At 40.7% G+C, this 13,191-nt stretch overlaps 1 long non-coding RNA gene across 1 annotated transcript in view; it reads left to right on the top strand.

Moving 5' to 3' along the window:
- The window catches only part of LOC127583054 (uncharacterized), a 52,186-nt gene extending 43,165 nt beyond the window's left edge, over window positions 1–9,021 (top strand). The window contains exon 3 of the long non-coding RNA XR_007958201.1: window positions 8,939–9,021. This is a non-coding gene — a long non-coding RNA (uncharacterized LOC127583054). The remainder of the gene's footprint in view (window positions 1–8,938) is intronic.
- The last annotated feature ends 4,170 nt before the right edge of the window (window positions 9,022–13,191 follow it).

Genomic DNA, 13,191 nt, shown 5'->3' with positions numbered 1-13,191 from the left:
GCAGTAAATATTTATGATCTGAAATGCACTGCTTGAAGGGATCATGAAAACAGTTTCAATTGTAACTTTCCAAGTTGAATTAGGTACAAGAACAGGCCAATCAGTGCTACAAACCTGCTGCACCATTTAATGAGGTAAGGCTGATCTGTAACCTAACTCTTTCCACCAGCCTTAACTACATAATCCTTTAATACTTTTCATTATCAGAAACCTATCAATCAAATTTAATATCATTAATTTATTTGGTATGTGGTGATTATTTGTGAGAGATTGTCCCATACTTCTACCATACTTTTCATGAAAAAGTGTTTTCTGACATCTCCTGCAAGGCCTGGCAAACATATGGATTAGGAGCAAGAGTAGGTCACTCAAACCTTTGGGTATGCTCTACCATTTAATAACACAATGGCAGGTCTGATTGAAGCCTCATCTCTGTGTTGCTAACCTTTCATCCCATTGCTTATCAAGAATGTACCTACCTCTGCCCTTAATGATATTCAAAGACATTGCTTCTACCTTCCTTTAAGGGAGTTCCAAAGACTCATGATCTACCAAGAGAAAAAGAAAATCACTTTATCTCTGTCCTAAAGGGGCAACCCCTTATTTTGAAACAGTGACCCCTAATTGAGGATTCTCCTGCAAGAAGAAATGTCCTCTCCACATTTACCCAGCTTAGAATCCTCAAGATTTATGTATTTCAATAGTCTTCTTTCAGTCTTCTAAATGGCAGTTAATACAAGCCGAGCCTGTCCAATCAGCCTATTCCACGTATCAACCTGGTAAACCTTCTTTGAACTTCTCCTAATGCATTAACTTTCTAACTTTAGTAAGGGGACCGATATTGTACTTGGTACTCCAGATGAGGTCTCACTAATACAGGCCATCCTTTGGTTATAAGTGCCTGACTTATGAACACCTGTACGTACAAACAAGGTCCCATAATATTATTAAATTCAAAAGTCCAACATTTGTATATCTGTTTGTTCCAACGAGTAGAAGAAAAGGTTTCCTCTCTCTCCACTTTTAGTAATTGTTTCTTATCAGTCTTATGTGCTTTTGATGCCATTCATTAAAATACTGTAGAGGTAATGTGACCATGTTGAATGATTTTATGTACTTTCTGATTCAAGGTCTTCTGTGGATGCCTTTAGAAATGGAAACCATTTGCCTATGTTATACAAAACTTTAAGGTTGTACACCCTTCCCCTGACGATGTTAAAGAGTTCTCTCTATCTACCCTATCAATTTTTATAAAATGCTTAAGACTATAAACAACTCGTCTCTTAAACCTCTGTATTCCAGGAACAGTTTATGTAATCTGTCATCACCTTTGATTCCAGGTGACATTCTGATGGATCTATGCTCTACGTTTTTCCTTCCATCCTTGCCAAACTCTGATATCTGCAGGACCTCGAATATGATCCAACAAGGCTCCCTACATGGGAAAGTTAACAAAGTATTAGCATTTTCCATCATTATTTTTATACATGACTACTATATTTACTGGATCTGTGTACACCTGCACGATCTACATTTTCACCACTTAAATAATACTTGGATCCATCCTTTTGTAGTCCAAATTGGATGTCCTGGATTGAAATCCATCTGCCATAATTTTGCCCACTCAATCTATCAAAGTCATTTTATACTTGTGTCTACTTCCGAACCTCCAATCTTTGTTTAATCATTAAACTTGGATTCTCAGGTTCATATTGTGCTTTTGAAGACATTACTAAATAGAGTTAATAGTTAGAACTCTTAAGAAAGATACTATCATTTCATTCCAATTCAAGTGCATATCCATTATACCAAATCTCTATCAATAACAGTTTATTCAAAACTTTTTTTAAAAAAGGTTAATGATTGTCCTTCAAGTCCATGAGCTATAATTTTAAATGACAGTATCTTTTGTTGACCTGTATTAAATGCCTATAGGAAATCCATATAAGTTGCACCTATAGAAAGTCGCCTGAATATATCATGGTTAGTTTGCTCTCTCTAACTTTAGTTTTCCTACCTGTTCCATCACTATGTTTAATTATACATTCTATAAATTCCACATCAAAAATCTCTTATTTCCTGATTTTTGCCTAATCTTTCTGAGTAATAGAGATCCAGTTAAACTTTCAATGTGAAGTGATAATTTCTGAATTGAGGGAGCTGTGAAAGATTATAGCTGCAATGTTTATAATTACCTCACTTGTGTTTTTTTTAAACTCTGGAGTGGAAATCATAAGGTACTGGGAGTTTGATTTCTGTTCTATTTTTATTTATTCGTGTGGGCTTTGCAACCTGAGCCAGCACTTAATTGCTCATCCCTAATTGCCCTTGGGAAAGTGATGGTGAGTTGCCATTTTGAATGGCTGCAGTTCTTGAGGTGTGGGTATACCCACAATTCTGAGAGAGTTCCAGGGTGTTGACCCAGTGACAGAGAAGGAACGGCGATATATTTCCAAATGAGGATGGTGAGTGGCTTGGAGGGCAACTTCCAGGTGGTGGTGTTCCCATGCTTTTGCTGCCCTCCTCCTTCTAGTTGGTAGAGGTCATGGATTTGGAAGGTGCTGTTTAAGGATCCTTGGTGAGTTGCTGCAGTGCATCCTATAGATGGTACAAACTGCTGCTACTGTGTGTCGGTGGTGGAGTGAGTGAATGGTTGTGGATGGGGTACCTATCAAGCGGGCTGCTATGTCCTGTATTGTGTTGAGCTTCTTGAGTGTTGTTGAAGCTGCACTCATCCAAGCAAGTGGAGAGTGTTCCATCACACCCCTGACTTTAACTTTGTAGATGGTGGATAGGCTTTCGGGAGTTAAGAGGTGAGTTACTCACCACAGGATTCCTAGTCTCTGAACTGCTCTTGTAGCCATACTGTGTTTATGGCTATTCCCAGTTCAGTTTCTGGTCAATGGTGGCCCCCAGGATATTGATAGTAGGGGATTCAGTGATGGTAATGCCACTGAATGTCAGGGGGTGATAGATTTTGTCTTGTTGGATATTGCCATTGCCCGGCACTTGTGTGGCGTGAAGGTCACATGTGACCTATCAGCCCAGGCCTGGATGTTGTCCAAGTATTACTGCATTTGGATATAGACTATTTCATTATCTGAGGTGTCGCAAATGGTGCTGAATGTTTTACAATCATCGGCAAATATCCCTACTTCGGACTTTACAATTTTGATTGTATTGGTCCTGATTCTGATCTACCAATGATGACAAGACTGTTCGCACTCTCTGACTGCAACTGCTGGCATGCAGAATTAACCTTAAAATCTGCAAGTTGCCAACAGAAATACCCTACAACTCAACACTGCTGTTGCTATCTTCACATTAATTAATACAATGAGCAGAACTTAGAGTAATTGCTCAATGCTTTTGCTCTAAAGAGAGACAGAAATGTTGCAGAATCAGCAATAATGAAGTTTCTAATGGCAATAATAAATTATAGATATTGCTGAACTTCTCACTATTCGGAAAATTTAACGTCATGCGCAGAATCTCATTCCCTTAGAGGAATTATTTTTCTTAATTAAAGATTAATATAATTTTAGTAGTAAAGGAAGACATAAGAGCTGCCAAATTGAAATACAAGGCAGTAATTAGTAAGAGATATTAAGCTTAATAGAATTTTTTATAGTTATTGAAAAGATGAAGTGTGGTCAAGAATAATTTAAGAAAGGATAATATTATAAATGAAAATAAAGAACTGGCAGACATGTTGAGTATTTAATTTAATTCTTCCTCTGGAATGATTTAAATCTCGGGGCTGTATTAGTGGGCTAGATGGCCCTCTAATGCTACTTGCTTGTTTGAAAGAGCTGTCAGTGGAGGCTGATCCTGATTATGCAACTGAGGCCTAGAGACTAATTTCTATTTATCTAGAGGCCTTTTGATGTGGGTTTATGTAATCTGAGCAGCTCTGTAAACAGACCCAGATTCTTTTCTACCCCATGTGATATTTCCTGTATCATATTGTTAGTCACTTTACAAGAAAGTACAGTGTTAGTGTCATGTAATGCAAATCGCTTACCCAAGTCAACATCCAACACTAAATTAAAATATTTCCGATGCCAGGAACATCTTGCAGTTAAAGCCGGATCTTTAGTGCCTCTTCACAAACTAGTGCAGACAGGTTTAAAATGAAAGCCAAAAAATTGAAATTCCTCAGAAGATTTTTGTATGGGGTGCTTTGAGCAAAGTTAAGGCAGCTTCTTGATATTGTTGATTATTCCATTTGTACCATAAACTATTCATTGGGAATGAAATAGTCACATGAAACCAGAAAATGAACCAATCCACCCCAAGGAATTAGCTGTGTAAACATTGTTTGTCTCCCAAGGTCACCACTGGGGAGATTCTACATTCATTCATGTGGTAAACACTTGAGACATTCTCATACTGGAAGCTGTTTTAGTAACTCGCACGTAGAAATGTAACTGACCTATCCATGTATATGATGCGTTTTATATTTAATTGTAAAATATTTAGTGTTCCTACCACAGTATTTTTTTAAAAAGGTGCATTTGAAATGGTTAGGTTAGGCATAACTGGTCTCTTTATCATAATTATTTCTATCCGACACTGTTTAGTTGAACTGTTATCAAGTAGAATCTTAACAGGTTTGAATAATCTTGTTTTTGTATTAAAACTTTACACAAATTCACCATTGAGTTGTGATATGCCAGTAAAAATACTTCAGGGCTGGATCAGCTGAAAATACTTGGAAGAATTTGAAACAAGAGGGACAGTAATAGTGCCTTTGAGATCTGCTAAATTTTAGCCATGTAATAATCTCTGACACTGGGCATTCTGATGCCAGCTGAAACACTGTCACATTGTGGGATTGGGATTATCTTTGTCACCACTTAAAAATGTTTGGTCACAATAAGCACTCAATTATAGAACCTGTGTTACAATTTCAGCCATATCATTTCTGGGCACCAACAATGCTGCACCCCCATACCAACCTGAACCCCTGGTTACCTAACTTACCTGCTCCTCCCCACCAATCTATATTGCCCCCCCATAGCTACTGATCCTATCTCCCCTCCCTCCCCTGCCCCTTCCCCCCCCTCCCCCCCACCCCCCCACCCCCAGTGACTACAGTCCCATCATCCCTGACCTCTGGCAGCTGACCCAACACTTGTACTATTTGAACAAAGTTGCACTCCAACCTTCCCCCTCCACCTTGGCCTCTTTATCTGTGACCATCTGAACCCAATGACAGGCATGGACTTTGCTGATTTCCTTTGAGTATCCTTCAGTGAAAGTATGTGCAAAACAAAGGCCTTTTAATTAGAGTCATATAGTCACAGAGAAATACAACGTGGATACAGGCCCCTCAGCCCGACGAGTCCATGCGGACTACGGTGCCCACCCAGCTAGTCCTGATTTCCTGAGTTCGGCCCATATCCCTCTGAGCCCCACCCCCCCATGTACCTATCCAAGTGCTTCTTAAAAGATACCATTGTAATTGCCTCAACCACTTCCTCTGGCAGCTCGTTCCATATACTTACCACCCTCTGTGTGAAAAAGTTGCCTCTCAGGTGTACACAGATCCAGTGATAGGGAGAGGTTGACTAGGCTAAGGCTTTATTCCTTGGAACATAGGAGAATGAGGGGCGACCTTATAGAAATGTTTAAAATTATGAGAGGCATAGATAAGGTGGATGGTAACAGTCTTTTTTCCAGGGTAGGGGAGCCCAAAACTTCGACTTAGGGTAGAGGGGAAAGATTTAAGAGAGACCTTTTTGCAGATGACACAAAATTAGTAGGTGTTGTTGATAGTGAAGAAAGTGATCATAGATTACAGGGGGATCTTGATCAGTTAGGGAAGTGGGCCAAGGAGTGGCAAGTGGATTTCAATACAGATAAGTGTGAGTTAATGCATTTTGGAAAGTCAAATCAGCATAGGACTTATACTATGAATGATAGGGCACTAGGGAGCCTTTAGTCCTGGCAACATCCTCGTAAATCTTTTCTGCAGTTTTCCAGTCTAACCACATTGTTCCTATAACAGGGTGACCAAAACTGTACACAGCACTCCAAGTGGGGCCTCACCAATGACTTATACAACTGCAACATAATGTCCCAACTCCTGTACTCAGTGCCCTGACTGATGAAGGTCAGCATGCTCAGTGCCTTCATCACCACCCTGTCTATCTGTGATGCCGCTTTCAATGAACTATGCACTTGTTCTCCTAGGTCCCTCTGTTCCATTACACTCCCTAGTGCCCTATCATTCATAGTATAAGTCCTATGCTGATTTGACTTTCCAAAATGCATTAACTCACACTTATCTGTATTGAAATCCACTTGCCACTCCTTGGCCCACTTCCCTAACTGATCAAGATCCCCCTGTAATCTATGATCACCTTCTTCACTATCAACAACACCTACTAATTTTGTGTCATCTGCAAACTTACTGATCAAGCCTTGTGCATTCGCATCCAGATCATTTATATGAATAATAAATAACAAGGGTCCCAACACTGACCCCTGTGGCACACCACTAGTCACAGGCTCCATTCCTCTTTCAAACTCGCTTCACCCTGGAACAGGGTATCCTAGACGGCTCCCCCTCAGTTCCTGTGAGCCGTTGGGCACGGTGATGGTTTAAAGCATTAAACAACCTTCAACCACCATCCTCTGCTTCCCAACTATGAACCAATTTTGAATCCACCGAACTAGCTCTCCCTGGATTCCATGCGACCTAACCTTCCAGACCAGCCTACCATGCGGGACCTTGTCGAAAGCCTTGCTAAAGTCCAAATAGACGACATCTACTGCCCTACCCTCATCTACCTTTTTGGTTACCCTTTCAAATAAAAGGTTCATCAAACACGGCTTTCCACGCACAAAGCCATGCTGAATCTTCCAAATCAGACTCTGCCTATTTAAATGTTGGTAGGTCCTGTCCCTCAGAATTCTCTCGAGTAACTTCCCCATTACTGATGTCAGGCTGACTGGCCTGTAGTTCCCTGGCTTATCCTTGCTACCCTACTTAAACAACAGAGCAACATTAGCAAACTTCCAGTTTTCGGGAACTTCACCGGTGGTTAATGATGAAGCAAATATCTCTGCAAGAGCCTCCGCAATTTCTTTTCTAGCCTCCCACAAAGTCCAAGGATGCACTCAGTGAGGCCCTAGGGATTTAATTGTAAAACCAAATTGCACAACGTCAATTCATTGATGTGTACAATGGTGGGAGATTTATTAGCAGAGAACCATTAACTAATGCGTCTTCAGAGGAGCTAAATAGTGGGCAAGGATGTATGAATTTAATGTTTTTGGATCAGAATTAGGAATGATACTTTTGGAGGATGAAATTTGCAATATGGTAGGCATCAAATGTCCTATTGTTATTTATAGTGTAACAGTTACAGTGGTCAAACCCAACTCAGCGAAAAGTTCTTTACTCCAGCCATGTGATAAAGCTGCTGGAGAGAGGTGGTAGAAACAGATACAATTACAATGCTTAAAAGATACTTGGACAAGTACTCGGATAGAAAAGATGTGGAGGGCAAATGCAGAAAAATGGGGATTAGTGCAGATCGGCATTGCATGGACCGGCATGGACGAGGTGGGCTGAAGGGCCCATTTCTGAGTTGTACTATTCAATGATTCTGTGATAATGTACTGTGACTTCTTCAGATAAGATTACCAACTTATTCTCACATTAATGAACAATTTGGTATTATGGGACAACATGTACTTGGAGCTGAGTTGAGACCAGCCTTACAGTCAATCTCCCCTCCATCAATGCTGCACTTTTTAAGAAGTTGCCAGTGCCGCAATCTTCAGTTTCAATCTAATAAACCTACTTAAATCAGTGTTGCCTAGAAATTAGATTGCATAGTGCTGGCTTTCTCAGCTCTATGTAATTGAATATCTATTTTTATCAGGAGTAGCATTTGCAAGCATTTCCGGTCTCATTGCACCAATTGGGAAATGCAATGGAGCGATTCCTGACATCAGCCTGATGCACCTTGTTGGTGGGTGTATGCCACTTCACTTTTGAGATCTTAGTTGGTATTTATTCACCTCTCCTATATAATGTGAAGATCATCTTGAAAATTGTGCAGCCTTGATTTTAATGAGAGAATTGCAATCTGAAATGGAAAGTAAAATTAGTATTTGATAGTGACACTTCAATTCATCACCTGATCAAATGATGTCCTTCAGAGACCAGCAGGGCTCAAATTCTTACATGGCAAGCACAATTTTCTGGGAATTAATGAATATTATAAACGAAAGTACAAATAGGATATTGAATTCCCAAAACCTGAGTTGCCTGAAATAAAATTTGCAACACTGTGCAAATAAATAAATGTGAGAGACCTCCATCTGATGAATGTCCATCAACTGGCTGGGATTAGAGTACTGTGTCCAGTTCTGGTCACCTCATTATAGGAAGGACGTGGAGGCATTGGAAAGGGTGCAGAGGAGATTTACCAGGATGCTGCCTGGATTAAAGAGTATGGATTATGAGGAGAGACTAAAGGAGCTAGGGCTTTACTCATTGGAGAGAAGGAGGATGAGGGGAGACATGATAGAGGTATACAAGATATTAAGAGTAATAGATAGAGTGGACAGCCAGCACCTCTTTCCCAGGGCACCAACGCTCAAAACAAGAGGACATGGCTTCAAAGTAATGGGTGGGAAGTTCAAGGGAGATGTCAGAGGAAGGTTTTTCACCCAGAGAGTGGTTGGTGCATGGAATGCGCTGCCTGGGGTGGTGGTGGAGGCTGATACATTGGACAAGTTCAAGAGATTGTTAGATAAGCATATGGAGGAATTTAAGATGGAGGGATATGTGGGAGGAAGGGGTTAGATAGTCTTAGGTGTGGTTTGAAAGGCGGCACAACATGGTGGGCCGAAGGGCCTGTATTGTGTTGTATTGTTCTATGTTCTAATTAGTGTGTCTGACTTCTTTCTTTTTCAGGGAGGATCTGACTGAATTAACTGATAATTCTATGAAAGAGAAAGTGGTTGCAAGTAATGAAACAAAACATGTAAAACCCTAAATTCTGCAGCAATTAAAAGCATCTGTTTTGAATCTCCTCAAATACTTGTTTTATTACAAAATAATTGCAGTGAAACTCAGATAATCCAACATCCAGTTGTTTAGAAATCCTGATGATTCACTCTCTGGCTCTCTCATGAGTCCAGAATGTGTGCTGTGGGTCCAGAGTACAAGCTGGGTGTGTGGGGAGAACAGGGGACCAGAGTGCAGCTGGGGCTGGGTACTGGTCTGTGGGCTGGGTGTGGGGCTGGGTATCAGTCTGTGGGCTGGGTGTGGGGCTGGGTATCAGTCTGTGGGCCAGGTATGGGACTGGGTATCGGTCTGTGGGCCAGGTATGGGACTGGGTACTGGTCTGTGGGCCAGGTGCGGGGCTGGGTACTGGTCTGTGGGCTGGGTGCAGGACTGGGTATCTGTCTGTGGGCCGGGTTTGGGGCTGGTTACCGGTCTGTGGGCCGGGTGTGGGACTGGGTATTGGTCTGCGGGCCAGGTGTGGGGCTGGGGCTGGAGATGGTGCCTCGAAGGCCAGAGGTCATGAATGTGTGTAGGTTTGTGGCCAGAGCCAGGGACAGGAAAAGAACAAGCACAAGAGTGCCTGTATATTTCCCATTCCCTTTAAACTTATAGGGTTCACTGGAAAATTTAGTAGACTGCTGAGTAACAAGTAAAACATGAGAAGTATCATTAGGTGTAATACCTAGTGGGCCAGAAAACCTCGTCACGAGGGTGCTGGATTATTGAAGTTCTACTTCACCAAGATCATCATCTGCATGATGAACGGTCCCTAACCATGCGCTCACACTGTACATACAATATTGTTTTCTTTCCACAGAAATTATTTGTCAATCCCTCAATCGAGTCTGTTAAGCTTCAAAAAATCCATCCATCCATCTATAAGAGAATGGAAGTTTACAAAAGAATTGCAACCTCATACTTTGTCACCAAGCTGATAAGTTTAATAGTTGGGAGATGTCCTGCGTCTACATTTTAGATTTTTGGTCTTTACAGTAATGGGAAAGGGGAAGGAAGTGGAACTGAGGCCAAATGCAGATCAGCCTGGATGTTAGTGAATGACGGAGCAGGATTGAGGAGGTCATGGACCTACTCCAGCTCCTCTGTTCTTATGTTCTAGATTTGTTCCCCCACAGTGAAGTGTTGGGAATCACAGTTTCGAGGCCACTAATAGTGATGCACCAGGCCCTCTGCTGAGTTGTGCTTATTCTAACAACTTTTGTTATTGGCACCAAATTGTACAGAAGACACAAAATCACAGTAAATGGACAACCAGCAACAACTCCTGCTCACCTGGGGTCCTTCTGACTGTAGTAAATCAAAGTTTTCTGCTCTCCTGTGTATGGTGAAAACTGTACTTCTCCACATCAGAGTACACCTGAAAGCTGTTTCTTATTCCTGGTGGAGGTGTGTGAGACAAGGGAGATGACAGAATGATAAAACCATGTGAACAAAAGGTAAACCTGGTTGCCTTTTAGAGAAAGGCTCTACAAACAGGTGATTGAGGTATTGTGCCACAAGTGCAAACCATAGATACTAAGAATGTCTCATTGTAAAATCTAACAATTATAAACAATTTATTGAGTCTAGTAATACATTACTCAGTAATCTAATATCAGGGAGACTGTGAGCAAGAGGTTATGGTGCAACAATTTTACAAGATACTTTTATTGGCACTGAGCAAAATGATCTGGAAATTGCAGAGCATCATTGAAGGTGTGTTATATGGTCAATGTATGGCATTTCAAGGGCTATTTCAGCTGTGGGCTCACCATTGCAGAAACAAGCTTTTACTGAGGCAGAGTTACAATCTGCCTAGGACTAGGGTTGGTAATCAATCTGATAAAGAAGAGGACATAAACATCAATGCCCCTGCTGTCCCTCGACATTCACTGACTCCACCTGCAAAGTAGACAGTAGTAATAGCTTGATCTCAGCCATGATGCTCCTTATGGTTGATTTGGCTGCTGGTAAACTGAAACTAAGGTCTTAAATCAGAAGAAAGCAAACTGCAAGAGCAGGAAATGTTTATGGTAAAACGGAAAACTACATTAAAAGATATGACAGTTAACCTAAAGTAGTTAACTTTTAAAGAACAAGGTACTTTAAGGCAAAAATAACAGAAAAAGTGGTCCTGCTGTAGCTACTAAGAAAAAATGATGCTATTAAATCAAAGGCATATAATATTGCCCAAAAAATCTGAAAGCCTTGGGATTGGGAAAATTTTAGAATTCGGCAAAAGAGTAGCAAGCCATTGATAAGGCCAGGTTAAGTAAATAAAAACGAGAGCTAGTGAGAATCAGATCATAAGAACATCTATATATGTTTGGAAAAACTTAACAAAAATCAATGTGGGTCCATTACAGACCAAGGCAGGAGGAATTATATTGGGGAATAAGAAAAATGCAGGAAAAATAAATAAATGCTTTATATCTGTCTTTGTGGAGGAAGATATAGAAAAACTCCCAAGTGCCGTGGAGTATAACAAGTATCAAGTGAATGAGAAGCTCTAAGAAATTAGCATTAGTTAGAAGCTAGTTTTGGAGAAACTAATGTGATTGAATGCTGACAAATCCCCTAGGGCATAGATGGGGTTACCTTTGGATGTAGTGGATAAATTGGTCATCATTTTCAAAATTCCATATGTTCTGGAATGGTTCCCACAGATTGGAAAGTGGCAAATGTAATCCCATTGTTTAAAACAGGAGGGAGAGTGAAAACAGGGAACTATAGACCACTTAGTCAGTAGATGGGTGATTGCTGGAATCTAATATTGAGGCATTGTTAACAAAGCACTTGGAAAATAATAATAGAATTGGGCAGAGTTAACATTGCATTTATGAAAGGGAAATCATGTTGACATTGCAACTAGTGGAATAGATGATGGTGAACAAGCCGATGATGTTTATTTAGACTTTCTGAAAGCCATTGATAAAATGTCACATAAGAAATTACTGAACAAAAATACAATGCAAGGTATTGAGGGTATATTGAGGGTAACATGGTATTGATGTGGATTAAAGAATAGAGAGAAAACAGAGTAGGAATCAATGGGCCTTTTTTGGGTTTGGAGGCTATAGTCAGTGAGGTAGCTCTGAAAATGATGCTGGAGCCCCAGCATTTCGCTATTTTTTGTTATCAGTGATTCGGATGAGGGGGTCTATTTTAATACATCCAAGTTTGCTGATGTTACAAAGCAAGGAAATGGCAGATGGAGTACGAGGTTGGAAAATTTCTTGATTAGATTATATAGGGCCCTGGTGATACCACACCTTGAATTTTATGTATAGGTCTACTCCCCCTACTTAATGAAGGATGTGCTTATGATAGAGAGAGTACAGCCAAGGTTCACCAGTGATTCCTTCTGAGATATTAAAGGAATTAAGGGATACGAGTCATTGAATCACAGAGTCAGACAGAACAGAAATAGAGCTTTCGGCCCAACTGGTCCATGCCGACCAAGATGCCCATCCAAACTCGTCCCATTTGCCCATGTTTGTCCTATATCCCTCTAAACTTTTCCTATTCACATACCTGTCCAACTGTCTTTTAAAAGTTATTATCATACCTGCCTCAACCACCTCCTCTGGCAGCTCAATCCATATACATACCACCTTCTGTGTAAAAAAAAAGTTGCCTTTCAAGTTCCTATTAAATCTTTCCCCACTCACTTTAAATCTATGTCCTCTAGTTTTTGTTTTCCCAACCCTGGGGAAAAAGTCCGAGTGAATTCACCCTATCTATACCCTTCATGATTTATACACCTCTCAGTCTCCCATACTCCAAGAAAAAAGTCCTCTTCCTGTCAACAACTTTGTAAATCTTTTTTGCACTCTTTCCAGTTTAATAACACCTTTCCTATAGCAGGATGGCCAAAACTGAACAAAACCCTCCAAGGGTAGCCTTACCAGCATCTTGTACAAACTGCAACATAACCACCCAACTTCTATACTCAGTGCCCTGACTGATAAAGGCCAGCATGCCAAAAGCCTTCTTTACCACCTGGTCTACCTGAAGCTCCGCTTTCAGAAAATCATGTACCTGAACTCCAAGGTCCCTCTGTTCTACAACACTCCATGGGGCCCTACCATTTACTGTGAAAGTCGTACTTTGATTTGACTTTTCAAATATGAGTTTAGTGCAGGAAAGTGGCACCAAAGCAA

This window comes from Pristis pectinata, chromosome 25 (assembly GCF_009764475.1).
Source record: "Pristis pectinata isolate sPriPec2 chromosome 25, sPriPec2.1.pri, whole genome shotgun sequence".
Classification (NCBI taxonomy): domain Eukaryota; kingdom Metazoa; phylum Chordata; class Chondrichthyes; order Rhinopristiformes; family Pristidae; genus Pristis; species Pristis pectinata.
Note: the sequence above shows the minus strand (reverse complement) of the source record. Positions and strands in the feature narration are given on the sequence as shown.